This window comes from Papio anubis, chromosome 1 (genome assembly GCF_008728515.1).
Source record: "Papio anubis isolate 15944 chromosome 1, Panubis1.0, whole genome shotgun sequence".
NCBI classification, from domain to species: Eukaryota; Metazoa; Chordata; class Mammalia; order Primates; family Cercopithecidae; genus Papio; species Papio anubis.
This window is the reverse complement of record NC_044976.1, coordinates 204290959-204306044: the sequence shown is the minus strand read 5'-3', so window position 1 is coordinate 204306044 and position 15086 is coordinate 204290959. Positions and strand designations below refer to the sequence as shown.

General features: G+C 47.8%; 1 long non-coding RNA gene across 1 annotated transcript; it reads right to left on the bottom strand.

The window, feature by feature from the left end:
• Positions 1–1007: 1007 nt before the first annotated feature.
• LOC103880666 lies at positions 1008–14686 on the bottom strand. The gene is made up of 3 exons (XR_002519077.2): positions 13958–14686; positions 9341–9467; positions 1008–2939 (listed from the first exon to the last, which is right to left on the bottom strand). It is a non-coding gene; the product is annotated as an uncharacterized LOC103880666 (long non-coding RNA).
• Between the last annotated feature and the right edge of the window lie 400 nt (positions 14687–15086).

Genomic DNA, 15086 nt, shown 5'->3' with positions numbered 1-15086 from the left:
CACCACACCTGGCCCTACATCTGCCTACAGGCTTATCTCCAGGATCCAGCATAGAATGTGCTGAAAAATATTTGTTGAACAAATAAGTCAGAGACTGGATGAATACATGAATAGTTAGGTGTGTCTTTAATTTTACAAAGTAGAGATGAAAATGTTTGAAGGACATTTAAAAAGTACAGATAGATCACTATTAAATGTGCCTTTTTATTTTTTTCCCTGCATGGATTTCTAGGTCAGAGTGTTGAATGGAAAACCCATTTTTCCTCTTTATTATAGAAACAATATATGCTTGTTCTAAAAACAAAATAAAAGGAAAAAGATAAGGAAAAAGCGGACTCTCCCTACTAATCACGTCTCCATGCACCTCTGGTTCTCCTGAGTGTGTTCTGTATAAGTCTCCATTGCCCCTCGCCACAGGCCCATCCTTTGCCTTCTGCTGTTCCTGGGAGGCTGACCCCCTTGGGGAATAACCCAGGTTCCTTTCCTCCCTGGCTTCCTGTGAGTTCAGCCAATGGGAGGCACCTGCAGGAGTCAAGCCTGTGGGCAGAGGGAGAAATCCTGAGACAGCCGCTCCCTGCGTCCGCACTCGTCTCTCTGTCCGTGCTCATCTCTGCGGCCGCTTGTCCTTCCTGGCTTCAGTTCCCACCACTGCCCCCTACCCTGCATGGTTCCAGTCCTAGCCAGGCCCAGAAACTCTCTCCACCTGCTTTGTTCTTCGTGGGCATGGGGTCCTGAGGGCCCCGCCTTGCTAGCCTGGGTGTCACCATCCTGTCTATTCACTTCGCTCTGCACACAGCTCTTGAAGAGGTGCCTTCACTAAAGCTTCTTCCTATGGACCCTATTTGATAAATTCTGCTTTTAGCCAGGACTCTGATTGGAACAAGATGCATCTATAGTCACATAATCAGAGTTGTCCTATATATTCTATTTTATAATCTGCTTTTTAAAGTAAACAATACACTATTACAGGACTCTTTTAAATCCAGCAAATATAACTACAGGTCCTCATTATTTTACTTGGTAAGATTTTCAACAGGATTTAATGAAATCCCACAAATATTGATTGAGCACCTATCACATGCAGGATGTAGTCCTGCCCTTAGGCGGGGTACAGAGCTATGTGGGCATTAAGACAGATGTGGAAATAATGTGGATGGAAAATACAAGGTGTCATCAGGGAGATACTAGCTAAGAACCATGGAATTCAAAGGATAGAGAGAGAGAGAGAGAGAGAGAGAGAAAGAGAGAGAATGGAGACATTAAGCAAGGTTTCCTGCAGGAGGTATTGTCTCTGATACACCAGGAGGGTGCGGAAGACTTAAAACAAAGCCATCTGGAGCAGAAAGACATCCCAGGCAGAGATGGAAGAGCCAGCACTTGGAGCTGAAAACCTGCGGTTGTTTGATCAGTGAAGAGCTGACTTTCTTCCGTTGTCCTTTATTCATCTCCTTGAACGCAGTTTTCTGGAATCAATACCATTTTTCTGTTACCTCTGTAGATTATAACCTGCCGGAGGCCAGGGACGATTCCTTCATATCCTTCTATAAACCTCCCAGCTAGCCTATGGTAGGGATTCCAAGGACACGTTTGTTGAGTGAGTTTGAATGGCCAACCTATGGCAGGCATGGAGATTTGTTGCCATCTTGGGGTGGGTGTGGAGGGCCAGGTTGAGTGGTTTGTGGGAAACTCTCTGAACCTGGTTCCTTCTGATGATGTCCCCTCTCTCTTTTCAAAGACTTCCTGCTCTTTCAGGCTGAGATGGAATCATAAACGTGAAAATGATTTGACGACAGGGAGGCTATCTGCTGAGAGAATGGGTCCCTTTTTCCTATCCATTCTTCTGAGTGTGGATCGGGAGTGGGAAGGCCACCCTTCTTCAAGGAAATGATTTAGGAGGAAACTCAGACGCTCTGGTTTCCTGGCTGGTGTTCACTGGGGAACCCAACAGCAAATGGTTCTGCAGGATCAGGCTGGTCTTCGAGACAGAGGGTAAAACAAGAACTGAGTTGGCTTCTTCTACCAAAATTAAAAGTTCAGGGAGCCCCTCTTTTCCTGCTGCCCCTCCCTTTCCTCTGGCCAGCCAAGAACAACCAGAGAGCACCAACTTTCACTTCGAACTCCTGCTTTCTCTCTTGCCCTCCATATCCTGCTTATTTCATTGCGCTTGGTGGCTCAGGGTCCTGGCGGCTGGGCAAGGGATTACGGCAGACTTTGGGATACTTGTACAGCACTCGTGTGTTTGGTAACTAGGTACAGCTGCTGATGGTGTAGCAGCAGCAACAACATGGAAGCAGAAGAGGGTATGCCCAGGCATGCACGTGCGCTCCGCTGCACACTGACCTTGTCCATGCCTTTGCCATCAGGCAGCTTCCTGCTGTTAGGTTTAGTGTCCCCTCTGCAAACTGGAGATGGGAACATCTAGTGACCCTCACAGTGTTATTGTGCAAACAAGGGGGAGAAAAGGCAAGTGGAAGCATGTAGGACAACACTCTACATGGAGACTCAGCAGATTTTATTATTTTTCTCCTAACACACAAGTACTCTATGTTTTAAAATTCCATACTCCTATGGGAATGAAATGTGTTTCTTTGTGAATGGGTATCTGTTACTATCACATGCAGTACAAATTCTCATGGAGGTAGGTAGCAGACATCCAGTTTGGGAAGAGGTGTTATAGTTGGGGAGAAATCAGGTTTATCTGGCATTTATTTATTACTCATTCATTTATTCATTTATTTGAGACAGGATCTTCCTGCTGTTGCCCAGGCTGCAGAGCAGTGGCGCCGTCTTAGCTCATTGCAGCCTTGACCTCCTGGCTCGAGTGATCCTCCCACGTCAGTCTCCAGAGTAGCTGAGATTATATGTGCATGCAACCACGCCAGGCTATCTGGCTTTCAAAGCAAGTCTATGGAGACTTGCTCTGATGCTATCCCCGGTTTCTAAAAGTAAAATTAAAATGAAGAAAGGAAAAAAAAAAGAGAAAAGAAAATGAAAATCTCGAGCATGTGACTTCCATTTCTAAATCCAGTCATTTTCTTGTCTCATGAGCTGTAAAATGTGCCGTCTGTGGTTGCATGACCCTCCCCAAGCCTGTGATACGCTTTTCAGGGAGGAGAGCTGCTCTGAATGAAACCAACTAGCGTGGATGGAACTCCTGGATGTCCTGTTATGACAGTCTTGTGAACATCTAGGAAAACCTGTTGGTGGCTGAAAAATTCAGATTCTAAATACTGTTTACTCCTGAATAATTTGTAATTCCTTTCCCAGCTCAAATAACTATAAACCTCTCCAAAGTGCTTTATAAACACTCATTAGAGTCTTACAAAAGTCTTTTGAGTGCCATATGATTATCTCCATTTGGCAAGTGAGTAAACTGAGTCACAAAAGTTGAAAGATCTGCTCAAAGTTATGCCAGAAGCAAAGGCAGGGCTGGGCTGGAGCTCAGACTTCCCGGCTCCTTGGCTGGTGAACGACTCCACATTATGTGCTGGAACTAGGCACGTCTGGGCTCCTGATCTTCCTGGGGCCCCATGGTGCCTCTTCCTTCCACTAGCGACCCTTCAGTCAGTTCACTGGGACTGGCTGAAGTCCCCTGGCTCCTGAGACCTCACTGCCCGAAAGCAAAGACTCCAACTCTGAATAGTCAACTGAGCCACATGCCTGACAACCACCTCTATCTTTTCCTCCTGAACAGAATTTAATTAAACCCCACAGCTGCATGTGGGGCTCTTCTCCAAAGCCTGCTTAGAAGGGCTCACAGAAGGATAAGCAGATAGGGCAGTCAAATTTGGGGTTTTCTGCTTTTCTGTTTGTTGATCAGCTGAAAATAGCCAGGATTAGGTGAGTGAACTAAATATTTCCTGGTTTTTGGCTGCCTTGCATTTGAACCCACTTCTTATATTGGGACTCTGCCATCCACCAAGGAAACAGGAAAGGCTGGCTACTAGCTCTCCTAGACCCCTGGCAGTGGGGTGTGGACACAGGACCAAAGCTTGGCCAGCTGGACCCCTGCCTGGGACTCTGAGTGAGCAGTGAGTGAGGAGAATCAGCCCAGGGACATTGGAGACTTGAGCTGAAGGTGGGCTGTGGAGGTCCCAGCATCCTGTATCTGCTAGCAGTGGTGCCATGGGGCTGGCAGAATGGCCAGGGTCTCAGGGAAGCACCTCATCAACAGGTTGGACAGTGCAAGACCTCGGCTACAGTGAAAGCTGCCAACCTCTGGTGTGCTTTGCTTCCTGCTCATTTCCAGAAACTTCTGGATTGATTTGTAAGTTACTGGCTAGTCTTCCAACTAATTTTTTTCTTGGTGACATTCACAAGAGTCAGGAGTTTTGTTTATTTGTATCTTTATGGGTATGAGTTGGAAAATGAGAGAGGTTTTCCTTTTCCTTCCTCTCTCATCATATTATTGAGAGATGAGCGCTCAGAGCTAGGATGTGACCACTGATAAAGCAGAGATGGTGAAAATGCCGTAAGAAAGAAAGGCAGTAAAGTTTAGGATGTGAGGTTAGAGGAAGGTCTAGCTCATTGTTCTCCTGCAGCCCTGAACCCACATCAACAATATTGGTTGGCACGCCGCCATCACATCACATTGAAACCACCTGTGCCAGTGTCACCATGAACAGCAGCACTGCCTGGCACTGTAACCATGATGGTCATGACCAAGTCAGCATCTCTGTGTACTCAGCTCCTGTCTTCCTCTGAGCTCCTCTCAACAGATTCTCTTTGTCCAGGGCTCTTAGCCAGCTTGGATGTGAAGCTGAGGTGGAGCTGCTTACAGCTGTAAGCAGGGAGCAAAGACCGTGCCCGCGTCCGAGCCCTGGATATTGCTATATCCACACTGCCTGGGCACACGATGGTGCTGTCCAGGTCATCTGGAAATCTTAGAAAACGGTGTTTTTACCTGTGCCCATGGCCTTGGGCAAAAGGCCTCTTATAGACTCTTAGAAGAAGAAAACATAATAAAAGCTAATATTTGTTGAGTGCTTATTATGTAAAATCTCCTTTAATCTTTCCACCATCCTTATGAGGAAGGTGTTATTATTATCCCTAATTTACCCGCTCTTGGTGGTGAAGGCAGCCCACCTTTGCTGTCACCTTGCTGCAGCGCCCGTGCAGGAGCCTACAGGCTCCTGGGTGATTTCCAAAGCTGACTGTACATCAAAATTCCACAAAAAGACGAGACAACTGCAGATTTCCAGGGTCCATGCCCAAAGATTTTAATTGAGTAGACCTTGAGAGGTGAGGGTGAGGGCTTTGAGATGGAATTATTGCAAGCATCCCAAGGGGTTCTGAAGGACTCTGCTCATGGACAAGCCCCTGGGAACACTGGCTGACATGAGGGCATATGTGGCCATTCCCGTTCTGTGCGTTTGGCTGAGAAGTCATGTAGGTCACAGTATTCTTTCCAGCTAAGCCTCGACTTGGCCTCAGAATCCTCAGTGCAGGCAGTGACTAGCAATCATTTGCAGGTAGCTTCAAGACAAAACCAATTTGTCATCCTCAGCCTAGAGCCTCCAGGAAGGGTACTGAAGAAGCTGAGTTTTATCGCAGGCCACCACTTCAACAAAGAAAGTGACAGAATATCTCTGCACCTCTGGCTTCTTTCTACTGTGTTATCAGGGGGAGAAGATCATCAAACTTTTCACCTTCCTGGAAAGGGCGGATTCTTATCTCTAAATTACTCTATTAGTGAAGGGAATGCTGGCTATTATAACATTTTATAACATGTTATAACTGTCATTGAAACTGTTCTGTGTGTGTGTGATTTTTTTTTTTTTTTTAAGCAATCAAATGATCAGGGTCTACCTCATGAATTGGATTAGCTTGCACATGTTGGACCTATTAGTTAGGATGGCTCTCAACGTCAAATCAGTCACATTTAATCAGCAGCAGGGAATGGGGAAGGGGTCCTGTTCCATCCAGCCCCTCAGGTTCCAGGCAGATGAAGTCTCTTGTCGTCCTTAATGTGTGTTTTCTAGATCCCCCAGGTGTTGGCCTCCAGGAGACAGATGGTAGTGAAAGACAGTGGAGAATTGCGCAGGAAGCTTTTTTTTTTTTTGACAGAGTTTCACTCTTGTCACCCAGGCTGGAGTGGCGAGATCTCGGCTCACTGCAATCTCCGCCTCCCAGAGTCAAGCAGTTTTCCTGCCACAGCCTCTCAAGTAGCTGGGATTACAGGCATGTGCCACCATGCCAGGATAATTTTGTAATTTTAGTAGAGACGGGGTATCACCATGTTGACCAGGCTGGTCTTGAACTCCTGACCTCAGGTCATTCACCCGCCTCGGCTTCCCAAAGTGCTGGGATTACAGGTGTGAGCCACCGTGATTGGCCCAGGAAGTTTTACAGATCATTGGAAGAAGGAGAATTGGCCAGAACCCAGTCACATGGCTACGCTCAACTGCAAAGAGTCTGGGAAATAGAGCCCCGCTGGTCCACGAGGAAAGGGAAGAGGGTTTGATGAACAGCTAGCCAGAGTTCCCTTGGAGCCAGGAGGGTCTGTGGCCATGCCCTAGAAGGAGTGACTGAGTCCTGCAGAATCCACAGTGGGTAGTGCTTGTGTCAGTGACATGTAATCTTGTCACTCTTGAGTTGTTCCCATATTACACAATTAAAATACATTCAATGGGACGGTTTTCAAATTTTGAATAGTAAACACACAGTCACACACACACACAGACAGCCATGCACACCCACAGAATCCAAGAACAATAAATACTTTAAAATTCTTTGGTGGGTGGATCACGAGGTCAGGAGATCGAGACCATCCTGGTTAACACAGTGAAACCCTGTCTCTACTAAAAATACAAAAAAATTAGCCGGGCGTGGTGGCGGTTGCCTGTGGTCCCAGCTACTGGGGAGGCTGAGGCAGAAGAATGGTGTGAACCTGGGAGGCGGAGCTTGCAGTGAGCTGAGATCGCACCACTGCATTCCAGCCTGGGTGACAGAGTGAAACTTCATCTCAACAACAACAACAAAAAAAAAAAAAAAAAAAAAGGAAAGAAAAAAATTCTTCTTCCTCATTTGAACACCCTATAGTAATATTTTTGGAGTTCTGGAATTCTCTCCATTATTTAATAATGTCTTACAACTTTTGTGGAGCTTTTTACAGTTAGATCTTAGTATGCCTGTCCAGCTCACCTCATGGTTTTGTTTTTTTAGCTGTTTGTCTCCCAAACTGTTTTCCTCAACTCTAAGGGAAACCTGTCAGAATCTGTCCTGGTCTTCTCCATATTCTGAAGTGAAGACTGGAGGGATAAATGGAAGTTTCTGGCTTCTTTGGAAAAATGTTAACCTGGTTCTTTAATCTTGGAAGCAGGAGTCCCTGGTAAGGAAAGTGTGTGCTCTGAGGCCACCTCCGGTGTCTGTGTGTGTGTTTGGGGTTGGAGGGTGTGGGGTGTCACCTGGCCAGAGCATTGCACCTCTTATTGTCTCCATTTACACAATGAGGATAATAACACCAACTTCACAGATGGTAATGAGGTGTAGGGGAGGCAGTGCCTGATGTACGGTAGGCGTCAAAACTGGTAAGTGTTGTTATTCCTATTGTTAATGCCACAGTCAAAGAGCTCAGACATGGCTCGGGATGTGTGGGTAGAATTTATACACAGGGATAAGAATCTGCACATATAAACGCAGAACAAAGGTGTGGTCAGGGGTGCTCTCCCACTGGCCCGCCCCCTGAAGGGCTTCTAGTGGGGATGTCTCCCAGAGCCCTCCCTTATAACTAACTCTGTATGCCCTCCAGCGCTTGCTGCACAGTGACTCAGTTTCTCCTGTGATAAAAGGGGATTCAACTACAGTTCTAAACTTGCCTGTGAAACACATTGAGAGCCTTGAAATAAAGGTGGTATTTAGTGTGAGTTCAAAGCGTTATGTAATTATTTTATTGCCCCTTTTATTCCTGAGTTTTTTTCCTGTTTGCTCTGCTTACAAACCCAAGCTACAGCCATAAAACCACTTTTATGCCAGCGCCTTTCACACACATTGTGTACCAACCGCACATCGCCATCTAGGTGCAAAGTGCTCAGGAGGATGAGCGTGGAGAAGCAGAACAGGAGCGCCAGCAATTTCCGCCTAATTGAGGCCATTACTGTGCACTGTCAGTGAAACTGGGTCATGGTTGATGCTTTTTTTTTCCAGCTATCCAAATGACCAGCTTCTGTCTCGTGAATTGGATTAGCTTGCTCATGGGGGAACCTGTTAGCGAGGATGGCCCCCAACATCAAATCAATTCTGCTTCTCAAGCCATCATTCTCTCTTGTAGATTCAGAGCCTATGTCCTGCCATCATTCTTTCCAGAGTCCCATTACCTGAAACCGTAGGATTTTGTTTTTGTTTTTGAGATGCAGTCTTTCTCTGTAGTCCAGGCTGGAGTGCAGTGGCGCGATCTAGGCTCACTGCAACCTCTTCCCCACAGGTTCAAGCGATTCTCCTGCCTCATACTCCCGAGTAACTGAGACTACAAGTGCAAGCCACCACATTCAGCTAATTTTTGTGTTTTTAGTAGAGACAGGGTTTCACCATGTTGACCAGGCTGGTCTCAAGTGTAAGCCACCTCACCCGGCCTTGAAACCATAGGATTAAAGAAACCTCGAGTTGGAAAAGACCCTAGAGGTCTGCTGGTGTCACCGTTCACCCAGGTAGGAGTCCCTTTTACAGCATCCCACGTGGACAGTGGCACAGCCCTTGCAGCAAGCACAGGGTCCACCCTCACTATGTGGAGAGGACTCCCATTCTATCATTGGGTGGATGTGGTTGCAAAATTTTCTTCCTTACGCCAACAGAAACGTGACTAGACTCAGGTGAGTCCCGTGGAGCAGGAAAGGCTTCGAAAGCTCTGTCAGTCTTGGGCCTCTTTAAACCCCTGTGCGGGAATGGAAGAAATTCAGGACCTGAGGGGAATTTCTGTTCTGGTTCTTTCTAAACTTGGTTTTATAAACCCTGGCAAGTGGCAGCCCATTTAAATGAGACACTGCTTGCGGTTAATTAAATGGGACTGAGCCTTCAAGGGCAGCATCTTTGTTGCTGTTCTGATCTGTGCTTTTTAATTCTAGTTAAAATAAGGAACTGCAAGCCAACATATTATGGAAGAGCCAGGGAAGCCTCTCCGGCATCTGCCTAACCCAGCAGGAGCTTAAAGGGAATGATCCAGTCCTCAAATTTATGGACTAAATCATTTATCCAGTTGCATTCAACACATTCCTACTGTGTGAACAGTCCTGCGGGTTAAGAGATTTCAGATCCTTATGCCTGAGAAACTTACAAACTCCTTAGGGAGGTGGGAAACTTCAGCTGGACAAGATGACTGTACACCTCGCCCCCACGGAAATCTCACCTTCAGACACTGGAGAAGTGCAGTGGCCATTTGGAGCATCTGTTCTTCCTCCCTCCGTTGGTCTTTGGGTCACACACACCCCAGAGAACAACTTCCTTCTGCCAGTCAGCCATCTCACCCCATGCACCTAGAGAGTGAGGAGAATGTGAGTGGGTGCGGGGCTGCAAGGCAAGCAACCTGACTCCGAAGACAGGTCCAGCCAGGGAGAGCTGGTTCTGTGGCCAGACAGAGGCAACCAGATGCTGGGGTTGGTGGTTAGAAGCTTTGCAGGGAGCCCATGAAAAAAGCTCTGTGAAATTGTACGGAATAAATGAACACGTGAATGAGTAAATGAACCTGGAATCTACTCTATATCTGCCCACGGTCCCAAAGTATTACCCAACTCCATCCTCATTCTCTTGTGCTGTATGCTTTAGTCCAGATGGCTCAGGCTCTAGAAACAGTTCTAGACACCTCTTGCATCTGAGTGCATCCTCAGACTCCTTTCCTAAGAGACTTCCTAAGAGACTTTATAGAGCAGAGGATTCTAGAAGCAAGGTCTTGTGGGATTCTCCCTCTTTTAATCTCTCAACAAAGATAGGCAGAGGAATTTATTATTATCCATTTAAGTTGATTGGTGTCCAAGACAATCCAGCAGTGAGTGCACTAATGTTTAGGTAGAGTCTTTTAATGTGAGCTCAAAGCACTTGGGAAAACTTTTATATTCATAGTGTTCAAGTGAAGCAACTAGATGTCAAGAATTATTATCCCATTTAATAGGTGGAAAATCTGAGGCCCTCATTCATAAAGTGAGTCAAGAATACAGCTTGGGAGAGATGCCAAGTCTTTCTCTGCTTGCACAAGTAGGCGAGATACCACGCGAATGTCTCTGTAACATGGGTTTTGGCATATTTGCCTTCTCTGAAGTCGGCTCTCCCTGGTCAGGGTCCCTGCAGGAGCCAGACAGTGGGGAGTGGGTGCAAAGACATCTATACCTTTGCCATGTCAGTCCCTGGGAGTGAAGATGGTGGGCTGCTCTCCGGGCGGCCTCTGCAACTGTGCTCCTGCACTGTCTAGAGTTTCTTGGCAATTCATATTTCTTGTACACTCTTCATTCTTGCCCTCTTCCTCTTGGGACACAAGGACGTACCTCACCTTCCCCAGTGAGTCCCACACCAGCTTATTCTTTTCTGCTGCATCTCCTGGGAATTCGCAGTGTCTTCAGCCTCAGGGTGTCCATTCCTGAGCTGACCACTCACCTTCCTCATTGCCTTCTTTGGTCATCCACATGGCTATGCCTATGGCTATGCTCAGAGTCACACATAACTGTCTCACTACAAAAATATTGGGCCCAGAGGTCTCCCTCTCTAACTACTAACTCTTCTGCCACTTGCCAAGTACTCTTTCTGACTTCATCCATCCTGTACTCCACTGCAGGCCCATGGCCCACCATTTCAATACTGCTTCCTCGAGCCTATGAACCCCCTCCTACATCTCCTAGAGTCTTCACTGAACATTATGTCAATTCTCAGCCTCAGCTCTAAATGCTCATGGTTTCCAAAAACATATCTACAACCCACCGTAGGTCTTGAGCACCAAAGTCTGATGTCCAGTTGCCCAGTGGACAGACATCTCCACTGGGAGATCTCATAAGCACTAAAAACCTCAATGTACTGAAACCTGAATTTATATTTCTCTCCCCAAATGTGCTCCATTTCCATGTTCCCTTTCTCAACATCCATCCAGTGGAGAGGTTGCTTAAGCCCAAGTCCAAAGCCACACTTGGCACGCTCATCTTTCTGATCCCCCCACTGCCATCGGCCACCCCGGTGCTTGTCAGTTTGCCCACACTCTCCCTCTCCACGGCCCCTTTCCTAGTTCAGACCTTCTGTCTCCCTTGTTGGGATCATATCAGCCTCTTCCCCACTTGCCTCTGGCTCTGGGCTTATGTCTTCAACTGATTCTCCAAACTGTAGCAAGAGGGATGCCTCAAATCACAGATCGGATCCATCTCTTCTTAAAGCCCTGCAGCAGCTTCCTGTGGCCCTCAGGATAGAATTCAAACACTTCCAGGATCTGGACATCTCCTGCCCCTCCGCAGCCCTGCCTCGCCCTGCATTCCAGCCCCAACAAACCACGGTCAGTCCCTTCCATGGTTTTGGGTCTCCTGTCTGGGAACTTCGCACCTGCTGTTCTCTCTGCTTGAACTCTCACTTTCACCCACACAACCTGACTCACTCCTCACTCTCCTGCATGTCTCAGCTTGGAAGTCACCTCTTCCAGAAAGCCTTCCCCGACCCTCTGGTCCAGGTTAGATCCCCCACCTGGATTCCCACAGCACCGTGTGATTCCCCTACCACAACCCTAGTCATGCCCTTTAGCGAACAGCCAATAGTTATTAAGCGCCTGCTCTGTTAAGCTGTTTCTTGGGACTTTATAAGAATGATCACATTTAATCCTATGAAGTAGGTATTGCTATTATCCTATTTTTCAGATGGACAAACTGGGGCAAGAGCAGTCGTACACACATAGAGTCAGTAAGTGGTAAAGTTGGGATAGAAACCAAGACAATCTGACTCATGATGTTACACCGTGTGTTAGAATTCGCCTTGAAAAAAAGACACAAGCTTGTGCCCTGTGCCAAGAAAGTTTCTGATGATGGTGGTGGTGGTGGTAGGATTTAATCAGTTGGCAGAAGTCTGTACTTCTAACAATCTCTGATTCTAATGGGCAGGACCCATGTCCATTTCTCTTTATTGCAATTGTATTATGTTTCTTACCTTCACTCTGCAACATGCTTGGTGAAGACAGAGAATATGTATCTGAGGTCCTTCATCTCCCCTCAGTTCCTAGACCAGCACTGGCCCATAGTCAACCCTCCATAAGGGTAGAGGGAAAAAGTAAGTGGCTTTTATCCTGTGCTTTCTGAACTCCTGGGATGCTAGAAAGAGCCAGATAACCTTGTCCACTGAACCCACAAATTCACGCTCTTCATCCCTCCCTCACTCCACTTCCTTCCCAGTAGTTGTTGGAGTTTTTGAATTTTCCCTCTGTGAGCCCTTGCCCTCTCCTGCCATGTTCTCAGCAAAGGCCCTGGCCTCCAGGTCCGTGAGAACAGGATTCCCTGTAGCAAGAGCTCTTCCCTACCCTCCTCCACTTCCAAAGGGGCTGGAATCTTCACCCCTTGATCCCTTCCCTTTGTAGAGCACAGAGGAGGTGGAGGCCTCCCCCTGTCCTGGGCTCCCTTGCCCCACGATCCTGGAGGGCGCCCTTGGGCCACTGTTGTAACCACATGGTGACTTGCTTGTTCTCATCCTTCATGACCCACCCTCCTCCCATGCCCCACTTTGTTAATTTCACTCTCCTCTCAAAACTTTTCACAGTGCCATTGATGGGGTATAAATGCAGTTGGTCATCGAGGCTCCCACAGACAGACCCAAACCTGTCTTCCAATGTTAACTTCTTTTCTCTCCTCCTCTTCAAATAGGTCTCTTCCTTACAAATTTCTGCCATTCCTTTCTCTCTCTGCCTTGCCTTTTCCTTTTCTCCTGGCCACAGCCTTACCCAACCTCCCTGCCCAGCTCGGACTCAGCTTTCCTAGGAGGCTACCAGACAGTCTGGTGGGCTCTCATTTCTTTGAGTGTATTCAGCAGTTGGCTGATGCTGCATCTCCAGCACTTGCCCTAGACTGTTTTATCTCCCTAATGGCCTGTAAACCCCTTGAGGGCAGAATCTGGCCTTTGTACTCTAAAAAGGTCTTCATACTACAGAATGCGCCACACATGTGTGATGCTTCGGGGAGTCCCATCCTTCATGAGAGATTCCCACCGATGCCAGCTCGTAGCTCGTCAGGACGTGTCCCAGATGGTGTCTGGGAGTAGCCTATGCAAAGCAGGAGTTTTGCCCCAAAGTCTTCCTGTTTATTGCACTGGGCTGGCTGGAAGACATTGAGGATGCTGTCCCAGGGGCCAACAGGGTGACTGGGGCAGGCACCATGATGGCTGTGTCTGGGTGCTCGCCAGTGTGACTCCAAGAAGAGGCCGGGAGCCAGAGCTGCATGCCTCTGTCAGCACCAGCCTCCTAAAAACACTCGACTTTCTCCAAGCATGGATTGTCTGAGCTCCACTCCTGCTCCCCAAAGAGGCCAGGGAACAAGTCAGACAGGCTCAGCTGTGGGAGGCTGGAGCAAAAAGACCAATAAAACTGACTTTATTTGTAATGTTCCCATGTTTGCGATTTTGTTATTTCTACTCTGTTTCCTCGGAGCAATGAAACAAAGAAAAGGAACAAAAAATAACAAACGCCAGCTCTGAGTACGCATGAACTTTAAGGCCTCCCTCCAGCTCCCTCTCTTCCTCCTTCCTCACCAGGTTTGCCTGGCTGACCCTTCCAGCCAGTGAATTCCTTTCCCAGATTGAGTGTTTTCCATTTTAATTTTTATGGCATTTCCCTGGATTAATGGTTAACACATTCATTTTCTCCCCTCCACCCTCCATTATCGAAGAGTGCTTTGAATAACCATTAACTCTCTGGTTAACCGAAAGAAACACGTTAATCATCTACAAGTCCTGGGCCGGAAAATTATTCTTCCTAACCTTCTCCCAATGGCAAGAGAACCCCTGTCCCTGAGCAGCTCACCTTCAGCCACACCTGGGTCTAGATGCTTGCAAAATCCCTCTGGTAATCTTGTTACAAGGACTTATTAGTAAACTGAGGTCATAAACTGCTGAATGGCTAAGTGCTGTGCTTTTCAACCCAGCCACCACTGGTTGCTCTAGGACCCTATAAAGAGACCAGGCTGGGCTGCTTCTCCCTTCTTCTTCTTCTTTTTTTTTTAATTGTTTTGCCAGTAAAGTCTCATCTATTGTACATTCCTTGTTACTGGGAAACTCAAGTGGCTGTACAGGCTGTTCTTGGAGCCACAGTTAAAAGTGCTTTGACCCAAACACACATGTGGCGTCATCCTGAGCTCTGTTTGCGTGGGGCCGGGACACCAGCCTAGGAAACCTCTCCCTGCTGTAGCAACTGAGTGTGGCCAGGATTGAGGGACCACGGGGGTGGCTTTGAATGCAGCAATCCAAGTCTCCTTTTCAGGGAGGGTGACCTCTTTCTGAAGTTCAGTGGATGGCCCTCTTCCAGGGATAGGGAGAAAGGAGGAGGAGGAAGAAGAAAAGGAGGAGGAAAGTTCTCAACAGCCCCCCACCCCCAACCCATCCAGGAAAGAAGGACTGCAGTCCCCAAGACCAGCTGGAGGAGTGGCGTGTGCACGGTGTGCCCGCAGGGTAGAGCGCGCCATCTTGGAGAGATGCCCCTTTCATTCACAAAGCGGATCTGTTGCAGAGCCCAGAGCCCCGGGGAGAGCAGGGCTGCGCCCAAGTGCTTGCAGGGTTTGGCTTGCATGCCCTCTCCCTTAAAGAAGACCAAGACAGAAGGGAGAGGCTGTTCTTCAGAGGGGAGCCTCAGGCACTGCTAGACTTATTAGGAAAGCTATTGCTGGGGTCTTGGCAAGCTGTGGGTGCAGCGCTCCCCATCGGCATTCCGGTGCGGCTGGTTACTGTCACCCTGCCTCCTCCCCGCCGGCCTGCGAGCCTCTCTGTTCCAGATCCAAACATTTCCACATTAGGCAGCCTGCATCTATCTGCATTTCCCCGGCAGTGGAGGGAAAGGCGCCCCTGTGACTCGGGATGATGGATGAAGGAGACTTGCCCTCCTCCCACACAGGTGCACTTGCTCTTTTCTGGGCTAGCCTTATGGTCTGGTGTCCAGG